This window comes from Herpailurus yagouaroundi, unplaced genomic scaffold (assembly GCF_014898765.1).
Source record: "Herpailurus yagouaroundi ecotype Mexico unplaced genomic scaffold, PumYag 187, whole genome shotgun sequence".
In the NCBI taxonomy this organism is placed as follows: Eukaryota; Metazoa; Chordata; class Mammalia; order Carnivora; family Felidae; genus Herpailurus; species Herpailurus yagouaroundi.
This window is the reverse complement of record NW_024412418.1, coordinates 13,020,917-13,030,842: the sequence shown is the minus strand read 5'-3', so window position 1 is coordinate 13,030,842 and position 9,926 is coordinate 13,020,917. Positions and strand designations below refer to the sequence as shown.

Below are 9,926 nucleotides of genomic sequence, written 5' to 3'. Positions count from 1 at the left end.
CAGTGTGGAGGTTCCTCAGAAAATTAAAAATAGACCTACCCTATGACCCAGCAATAGCACTGCTAGGAATTTATCCAAGGGACACAGGAGTACTGATGCATAGGGGCACTTGTACCCCAATGTTCATAGCAGCACTCTCAACAATAGCCAAATTATGGAAAGAGCCTAAATGTCCATCAACTGATGAATGGATAAAGAAATTGTGGTTTATATACACAATGGAGTACTACATGGCAATGAGAAAGAACGAAATATGGCCCTTTGTAGCAACGTGGATGGAACTGGAGAGTGTGATGCTAAGTGAAATAAGCCATACAGAGAAAGACAGATACCATATGTTTTCACTCTTATGTGGATCCTGAGAAACTTAACAGAAACCCATGGAGGAGGGGAAGGGAAAAAAAAAAAAGAGGTTAGAGTGGGAGAGAGCCAAAGCATAAAAGACTGTTAAAAACTGAGAGCAAACTGTGGGTTGATGGGGGGTGGGAGGGAGGAGAGGGTGGGTGAAGGGTATTGAGGAGGGCACCTTTTAGGATGAGCACTGGGTGTTGTATGGAAACCAATTTGACAATAAATTTCATATATTGAAAAAAAAATGTTTTAATCTTCATTTTTGTACCTAAGATAACACATGGAGAGATGATCTATAGTAAGATGAGAATTGTCTATGAAGATGTCAGTGTGTTTACACAGTGGTCACTAAATGAATTTGTTTTAAAATAAAAGACTAAATGTAGAGGGAGATTCAGAATGCAGAAATGATGGGCAGAGTGTCTCCATGCAGAATGTGGTGAAGCCACCATCTGGAATGACTGTCAGTGTCCCTCAGCATAACCATAGTTGGGGCTAAAATTTAGGGGAGAAAAACTGATAGAAATTATCAGGTGGTCATGAAGTAGTCCCTGGTCAACTTTGAGACTAATCAGTAGTTGCCCTCAAGATTTTTAACATAACCTTCAGAACCGTTGCCATACCCACAGGAGATAAAGTCTTTCCAAAGAGTCACTACCAAGAAATGGCAACTCTCTTGACAATTTTGCAATCACCAAATTACCTGAAAGGCCACATGCTACCCAAGGTTCCCCCTGCCCCTTTTCCTATTTTGATCTTCTCACATTCTCAGGAATCCTACAGAAGTAGCAGTGGGAATACAATGGCTTTTTAAAAGAGAACTATCATCAGAAACTTCTATTTCACATTCCAAGACTAGCCTTAGGATAAAACTTTTGCTTGAAAAAACACAAATAAATAGCCTACAACTAATTAAAACCCATATCCTATTGAGAAAATGTTTGTAATATATTTAGCAAAATGTCTGGAATCAAGTAAGCAATGGGAACAGGTAGCTATAATTTCCTCTCCTCCCCAAATCAGTTGGTGATACATTGAGAAAACAGTTATACTACTTCTTAAATGCCAGTAGAAAAAATATTCAAGACAGTGTAGACATTTCCATTACAGTAATTTAGACTCACACAGAATCAATGCAAACATCATTAATTTGTGTTCTGTTGGCCTCTTCTGGCTGAATGGATTGTTACAATGGTGTGAAGCAAAGCAATTCACTTTGGTACGCATTCAAAAGTCATGGATTACCTACGCATAGAGTCATTAAAACAGATCCTAAGGGGAAAAACACAGACACTTGACATTAACATTACTCTTCCCGTGAAAGCAAATAAATTTGGCCATGGGCACTGATTCCATATATTTTCAAAAATCATTAAGAAAGGGTCTTGTACTATTTAATACCACATGGCAAAAACAAAATGGAAAATAACAGACAAAAATAAATTAAGAATAAAAAATGACTTCTGTAAACTAGTGAGAATTCAACCTAGCAGACATAGAACATAATAATATACCTCTCTGGGATAAGCAAATAGATTCCTCATGATAAATTTAATTATAAAGGTCAAATATAGATATCGTTTTAAAAATTAAAATGGAGAAGCAGAAAAGTCTAAAATGAAAATATTTTGGTGGGAAACAAATCTGACATTATCACTAGGTTTCACTTCCTTTACTATTTTTAGAAAAATTAAAGACTTTGGCATCATACCTGAGTTTGATACCCATCCTACCAATTACCAACTGTGTGATCTTAGTCACAATCTCAGATTTTTTGTTGTTTCATTTTCAACCTTTAAAACATGGGTAATTATGCCAACATAATTGTTATTAAGGGATCACAAATGATGACAGTAAGGCATCTTACTATATTCTCAGTAAATTTTAGCTCTTGACTCTTCCCTTCTCTGCTAGTCTCCTCCCCTGGGGATCAATGACCCCTCCAAAATGCTTTTCTAAACGTGTACAGAAATCCTACCCTTGGTTCCACCAAGGCACCAACTGAGACCAGAAACTATTACAATCCCAATCACAAAAGCACTTTATTAAAAAAGTAGAGAAGAACAAAGAGAAAACAATGACAGGATCATATAAAATGTGCAAACACAAAAGTTCTTTTTTAAAGAAAAGCCTTGTCTTGAAAAACACAGAGAAGTGTAGAAAGTTTAAAGGACCCAAATATCCTCATTCTCTTGTAACCATTGTATTTTCCAAAAATACTATACAACTTTACACTCATTGACTTCTATATTTGTGTGATCTGGCTCAAACGAGAAGGCTCCAGTTATCACTGGTTGTTTTGACCTTCATCTGTAATACTTATCTTCCAGAGGACAGTGCAAATATGTATGTTACCCTTTCCCCCCAAATCTCAACAAATTAAGCCTTTTGTTATTCAATTTATGATGCCCAGATACAATACCTGGAACCCCAAATGATTTTCAAATTAGTTCCAAATACTCAGAAAATTTTCACAATCTAGGAGTAGAAAGATGTTGATAATAAATTATCAAACCAGTTTGAAGATAAGGTTGTTAAATATGATATGCATCCATATACACACATATTCCCTTGAAGACTTTTCCCCCAAGAAAAAAACTACCCAGAGTTTTAGTTTTAAATTTCAGAATTTTATATAAATTTAAAAATCTGTTACTTCAGTTTACTAACTCATATTTTTGTAAAAACAGAAAATTTTGACAATTATTTTTACGGGAAATTTTACTGCTTAACTAATTAAATTTTCTTATATATTTCAAATATTTCTAGTTGTATTTTATAAATATAATAGACTCAACATCTTTTTACGTATCTCAGTGTTCTCTCAGGCCTTCTGAAAATATAAGTGAATGTCATGAATCTGAAAAAATAAATTAACAAATATTGTGTCAAGTTGTCTTAAAATGTTCTAATATTGTATTTAAAAACGTAGCATGATTTTCATTTGAAAATCACAATGTTTAGTCAATTATGTGATATTTAAAGAGATTTCAATTATATGATATTTAAATGTCTTTGTTTAGTCTTGAAGACCATAGAACTTGATAAAAGGTTTCATTCTTTTGATATTTTACCAGCCTTGTAGGAATTTAACATTTAACATCATAGTAACATCTGATTGAATTCTAGATGGTTGTCACAACTTAATTTAACTATGAGTTCACACATCCAAGGTTATTCTCGTAACCGCAATAACAATAATAAATGCTAACATAGGGATAACCATGTGTCAGAAGACATCGCTCTAAGATCTTTATTATTCTTTTAACCATTTCTATAGATTTGGCATTTGGGGATTAATATTATGTTCTACTCATAGGTGAATGAATCAAGATGTTTAGTAATTTATGCAACATTATATAGCTAACAAGAGGTAAGAATGGGATAGGAAGCCAGTGTGTCTGGCTTCAGAGTGTGCTTTTCATACAATACCTGGGTCCATTAACGGTGTTTCTCTCTGTCACACATAATGGCCCTTTCACAAAATTCTTGGCTTACCATTTCTGTGACTTTGGGCCTCATGGGTTTGGTTAGTAGTCTTAGTTTTATTACCTGCTTTTCTTGTGTTTGAAATTTGCTACATGCTTTAGATATATTGAACAAAATCTTTGCAACAATGTTGACACCCACTGCCTTTTCTTCCCACCAACAAAGGGAAGTGGTCTGCCATATTCCTTAGAAAAAGAGAAAATTGACCATCATAGGCTTGACATGACAATAGAAAGAAAAGCAGATAATGTAGAGGCTCACTGTACATTTGAAACTTTCAAATTTATGGCAGAGTTAGAAATTTGATGAAAAGATATTTGAAACTTGAAATGTTCAATTGTTGTGACTAGCAAAAACACCCAGGTCAATGAATCAATATTTTAAAAGATCAAGGTTATTAAACTTGGGTTTGTGCTCCCTAGAGAATGAAAAAAGCCTCACTCTTTTCAAAGGGTCAGTACAAAACAGAGGAAATAAAGTGTCATTTGTAATTAAAATGAGGGATTTGGATGTTGTTTGAGGATAAAAAAGCAGTAGCCATCTCTTCAAAATAACTTAATTACAGAGATCATACAGGGGATTAACTAAGTTTTGAGGACATTCTTTCAGAGAACAAAATGACAAGAATGAAATATTGCAGATGTGCAGATAGTAAAAACGTCCATGGAAACAAATTATCCATTGATAATCCAATTACCTGTTGCTTGCAGATCTCCAATCTGTTAATTATCTCCATTTATTTTGAATCAGCTTTCAGCCACCGAGATTCATTATGGTCCATTCAAGTCTCCGCCATAATTCAGCACTTTTTACTCTTTTTTTTAATATAAAGAAAATGGCCTATCATTTCTTCACAACTTTGATTTGTAGTGTTTTCCATCCCTTTAAACTGTTTTGGATTAGTATTATTTTTCTCTAATATGAAAACACGGTCAATCCCAATCTCAAGTGGAACATCAGTTACTGAATATATTAAGCCAGTTTTGCCATTATTTATGGAATTCCATAACGATATGTGGGACTTTATAGAACACATAAAAACATAACCATCTCTCATCATGTTAGTATCCATTCCCATTATTGTTCATATCACCCGCTATTTCCCTACATCGGTGAGGCATGATTAAATATTCGTGATATGACACTGAAATAGCACAAAGGAAATGGACAGAACTGAGTTGATTTCTCTTTTTCATTCATTCATACTATCTTTGCCACGATTGTATCAGCTATCATTTTCACGACATTCTCTCCTAGGGTAGCCAAAAAAGGCACCATAGGAATCTTGAAAACATCTCTGAAGTACACCTAATAGATCTATATGGTAAAAATAAATAGTGCCATGCTGCTAATTGGAAATTATGTTGAAAGGAATACACTGTTTTCCATAAGTAAAGACAAAATAACTACATAAATAAAATAAATAACATTTATTGCTTTCTTACCCTCATCAAATATATTTTTTGGTGTGTTACCATTTTCCAATACGAATGCCCATGCTTCCTAGTTCTAATCCTCAAAAGAGAGATTTAGGGAATCTAACTTAATTAGCACATTGAAAGCTGTTCCAATTAGTCATGGTTCTGCCAGGAGATGTAAAGTACCAGGAGTTCATCTGTAAAAATGTGGCAGCAAAGCTCAATCCTTCGCTAGAAGGCAGCCAGTACTCCTATAGAAAAGTATATTAAAAAGGTACGTGTGCCAAATATCTCTTATATACTATACCTTTGCTACTTGGGAACTTTGTACCTTTGCACATGCCATTTCCTCTGTCAGTGATGCTATCACCATTGGGCACATATGACCTTCTTCATTTGCTCTTCAAGGGTGAAATCAAGTATCCTCTCCCCTGCAACACCTTCTCTGCTTCTCTAGTTTCTGTGTTCACATGGCAGTTTGTTCCATAAACAATAACCATCACACCAATAAGGACATGTTTTTATGAAACTCCCAACTAAGAAATGTCCAGAATGGATCAATAAGCAAAGCCTAACTATCTGCCGTCTAGAAGAGAGAAACTGTAAGTATGGAATACACCAAAAACTGAAGGTGAATGGGTGGGAAAAGATATAACATGAAACCAGGAAGTATATGAAGGCTGAGCTGGGTAAATAGGAAATTTCCCTGACCTGCGTGTCTGTAAAAGTAGCATAATAAGTAAACCATAAGACTAAAAAAAATACACTTTATTTTTAACAGAGGGAGAGTGTGAGTCAGGGAGCAGCAGAGAGACAGGGAGACACAGAATCTGAAGCTGAAGCAGGCTCCAGGCTCTGAGCCATCAGCACAGAGCCGGACATGGGGCTTGAACTTATGGACACTGAGATCATGACCTGAGCCCAAGTTGGATGCTTAACCGGCTGAGCCACCCAGGTGCCCACCCATAAGACTTTTATGATCTTAAATGAGTAAACATGTAAAATGTTTAGACTAGACACATGTTCTAAAACAGTGGTTAGATATTTTATTATTGGTTTATAATGGGTTATAAGAAACACTTGTATAAGGAGCAATGGAAACACAAAGGTGATGTGATTTTGTCTGGTAGTTTATTGAAGGAATTCAAAAGAGAGGCCAGTGTCCACAAAATTTGAGAGAACACCAGGAATGCAACCAGTAAAGAAAAGTGGGGATAAAATTTTAGGATGTGGGTAAACATGGTGGAAAGTAGATGGTCTGTTTGGGGAAAAATAAGTGGCTTTAATAATAAGAGGATGGAAAATACAGTGAAAGAGGGAATGGAGATTAGATTGTAAGTGCAGCATGGTGTCCTTGACTGTGTGGGGGTTCAGAGTGTTGTAACATAAAGAGCTTGAGATCTTGCTGAGATTAGGAGTCCTGTCTCATTATACCTTAGCTGTGTGATCCCTAGAAGATGATCTCAGCTCTCTGTGCCTCAATGTCTTCAGTTGTAAAGACTTTAAGATAGTGTAAAACATCAGAATATTTGTGGAATAGATGAAGGCATCACTTAGAAAGTTGCTACATGCAAAACTGGAGAGAATCATCTAAACTCTCAGTTTCAGTTGCATATAAAAAAGAAAAGGTTGTGAAAATATTACTCATTATGAAAGTATTATTTGTAAACTGTAATGTGCTCCATTCACTAACAGAATTAAGGTACCAATTCTTAAATACATACTAAAGTGCTGTCTATTGTATGAAATAAACAAAAATATATTCATTTCTTGTTTCCACTTATTTTCTATAAGGAAACAGATTTTATTAATTCTATTTTTAGCAAGAAAGAAATCACGACTAAGAAAAACTAATCAATTTCTATAGGTTCACACAGGAAACTTAAACATATTTGTCATTTCAAATTCCATGCTTTGCTTCATTTTATGTCTTAAAATGGTTGTTATTGTTAATATTATTTATATTATTTATATTCTATTTATATTTTGTCTTTTGATTCTGTTAATATGATTAACCTGAGTTTTAAATATTGAGAGAAAATAATTAACTGGGCAAGGTTATTATATAAGTAACATTCTTAATCTAGAAACAGTTCCTTATCTGTAATCCAATGATGTCTTTGTTTAAACAAAACTACTAGGGACAAACATTTTTAGATGCCAAATTCAGTAAAAATTAGAAACATTTACTTCCTAGGGAAAATGCTTCAAGCATGTATTGAGAAATTCTCAAGGTAATAATACAACCCACTTGGAAATAATTTAGCATCTGATTATAATTAAAATGTCCATCTCTGGAACAGCTATCAGACTATGCCACTTGAGCTTTTCCTAGCCCCTTGGTGTGAACTGAGACATGTAATACATTATGCAAAGTCTCCCATTCTAGAAAACCTTGCAGTATACAGTAGTTGCATAAAGCTAACAACTTTGGTCCAAAAAGAATGACAGGCCCACTATTATCTCAGGAGAGCCATTGGCTCTAAAGGTCACACTCAAAATAATTTTTCTAATTCTTTCATAATAGCATAGCCAGACTTTCTTTTTTTCTCTCAAGTGTCTTTTCAAAAAAAATCTTCAGAAACACCTCCACAGTCTAAGCAAAGACTATTTTTACTAGTAGGAAGCCCAATTATAGTTTATTACAAAATCACCTGCCATGGTATGTACAGACCAGTTAAAGTGTGTACAATGTAAATTATTTTTTTTTATTTTAAATGTATTTCAAGTTAGTTAACCAGTATAGCACTGGTTTCAGGAGTAGAACCCAGAGATTCATCACTTACATACAACCCCAGGGCTCATCCCAACAAGGGTCATCCTTAATGCCCATCACCCATTTAGCCCATCCCCCAGCCACCTCGCCTCCAGCAAACCCCAGTTTCTTCTCTGTATTTAAGTCTCTTAGGGTTTGCCTCCCCCTCTGGTTTTATCTTATTTTTCCTTCCCTTTCCCTACATCCATTTGTTTCTCAAATTCCACATATGAGTAAAATTATATATTTGTCTTTCTCTGCCTGACTTATATTGCTTAGCATAATATACTCTAGTTCCATCCACGTAGTCACAAATGGCAAGATTTCATTATTCTTGATTGTTGAGTGGTATTTCCAGCATGTGTGTGTGTGTGTGTGTGTGTGTGTGTGTGTGTGTATGTGTGTGTGTGTGTGTGTGTGTGTGTGTGTGTGATTACCAATACCTTCAGGTGCTGACCTCAAAGAGTGCTTCAAGTATTCTAAAAGTTAATTTAGGTATCAAAAGGCAACAAGAATCCTTAGGAGGAGTGTGAAAAACTAGTGAGAAGGACCCCTTGACCCACTAAAGCCCACCCCTCCAGCGTCACCACGTCCAGAGAAACACTGAAGGGGAGGCTAAAGGAGATAAAGCCAAGGTGAAGGATGAATCACAGAAAAGATCTGCAAGGTTATCTGCTGAAACTGCTCCTCCAAAGCCCAAGCCTAAAGAGGCCTATGCAAAGAAGGGAGAGAAGGTACCCAAAGGAAAAAACAGGGAAGTTGATGCCTGAAAGGATGGGAATAACCCTGCAGACAATGGAGTTGCCAAAACAGACCAGACACAGAAAGCTGAAGGTGCTGGAGATGCCAAGTGAAGTGTGTACATTTTTGATAACTCTATACTTCTGGAGACTATAGTGTTTGAAATACTATTCTTATCAAGTTTTATAAAAATGCAGAATTTGGGGGGTACCTGGGTGGCTTATTTAGTTACATGTCCAACTCTTGATTTCCTCTCAGGTCATCTCAGGGTTGATGAGATTAAGCCCTGTATCAGGCTCTGTGCTGACAGTGCAGGGCCTGCTTGGAATTCGTTTCCTCCTCCTCTCTGTGCCCCTCCCCTGCTTGTGCTCACACACACATACATGTGCATGCTCTCTCTCTCTCTCTCTCAAATAAATATAAAAAATGCAGAATTATGTTTTACTTTTTTTTTTTTTTTAAAGCTACTTGTTAGCACAGAGAACACTTCATTGTTGTTTTGGGGGAAAGGCACATGTCACTAATAGACTATCTCTGAAGCTGGATTGATACAAGGGAAAACACCTTTCCTTTCTAGTTTTGAGAAACTTCCTCTTGGTTCCCGGGAGGACGGATTCCTTGATGCTGATGGACATTAGCCACCTTGGGACAAACACCTGGTAGTGTAGAAAAACTAAAATTCATTTTTTTATGTCTTATTTTCCCTCTCTACCTTCTGTATAGACTTGACTCCCTTAAATCCTGAAACCTGTTGGAACTTGACCACCAAAAATGGTTCCCGGTACATCAGGCAATCTGCTATTGAGATGGCATCTCTCAAAAGAGCTCCTTTTTTAGCTTGTCCATCTTCACATTGATAATGCTGCCATTTAGATTTCATTTTCTGGAAGTCAGGGTTGGCTTGTGAAAAGTTGTTAAACAACATGCTAAATGTGAAATGTCAACCCTCATCTAAACTTTCCCTGTTCAGAGAATCACATGAAGATTTCATTGGATTTTATAGTGGCTTTCTGATTTGGGCTGTCCACTAAAGAAGGGAGTTTAAAGGTTGCATACTGTTAATGATTATATGCCCATATCTTGCCTATAACACCATGATTGTTTATGAAAAGCATCTTTGATAAAGCTGGATACAGTTTGGCTTGGGGGAAAAAAAGGAAAAAAGAATCCTT

General features: G+C 35.8%; 1 pseudogene; it reads left to right on the top strand.

Moving 5' to 3' along the window:
- Window positions 1-5,417: 5,417 nt before the first annotated feature.
- LOC121043959 (non-histone chromosomal protein HMG-17-like) lies at window positions 5,418-8,868 on the top strand (annotated as a pseudogene).
- The last annotated feature ends 1,058 nt before the right edge of the window (window positions 8,869-9,926 follow it).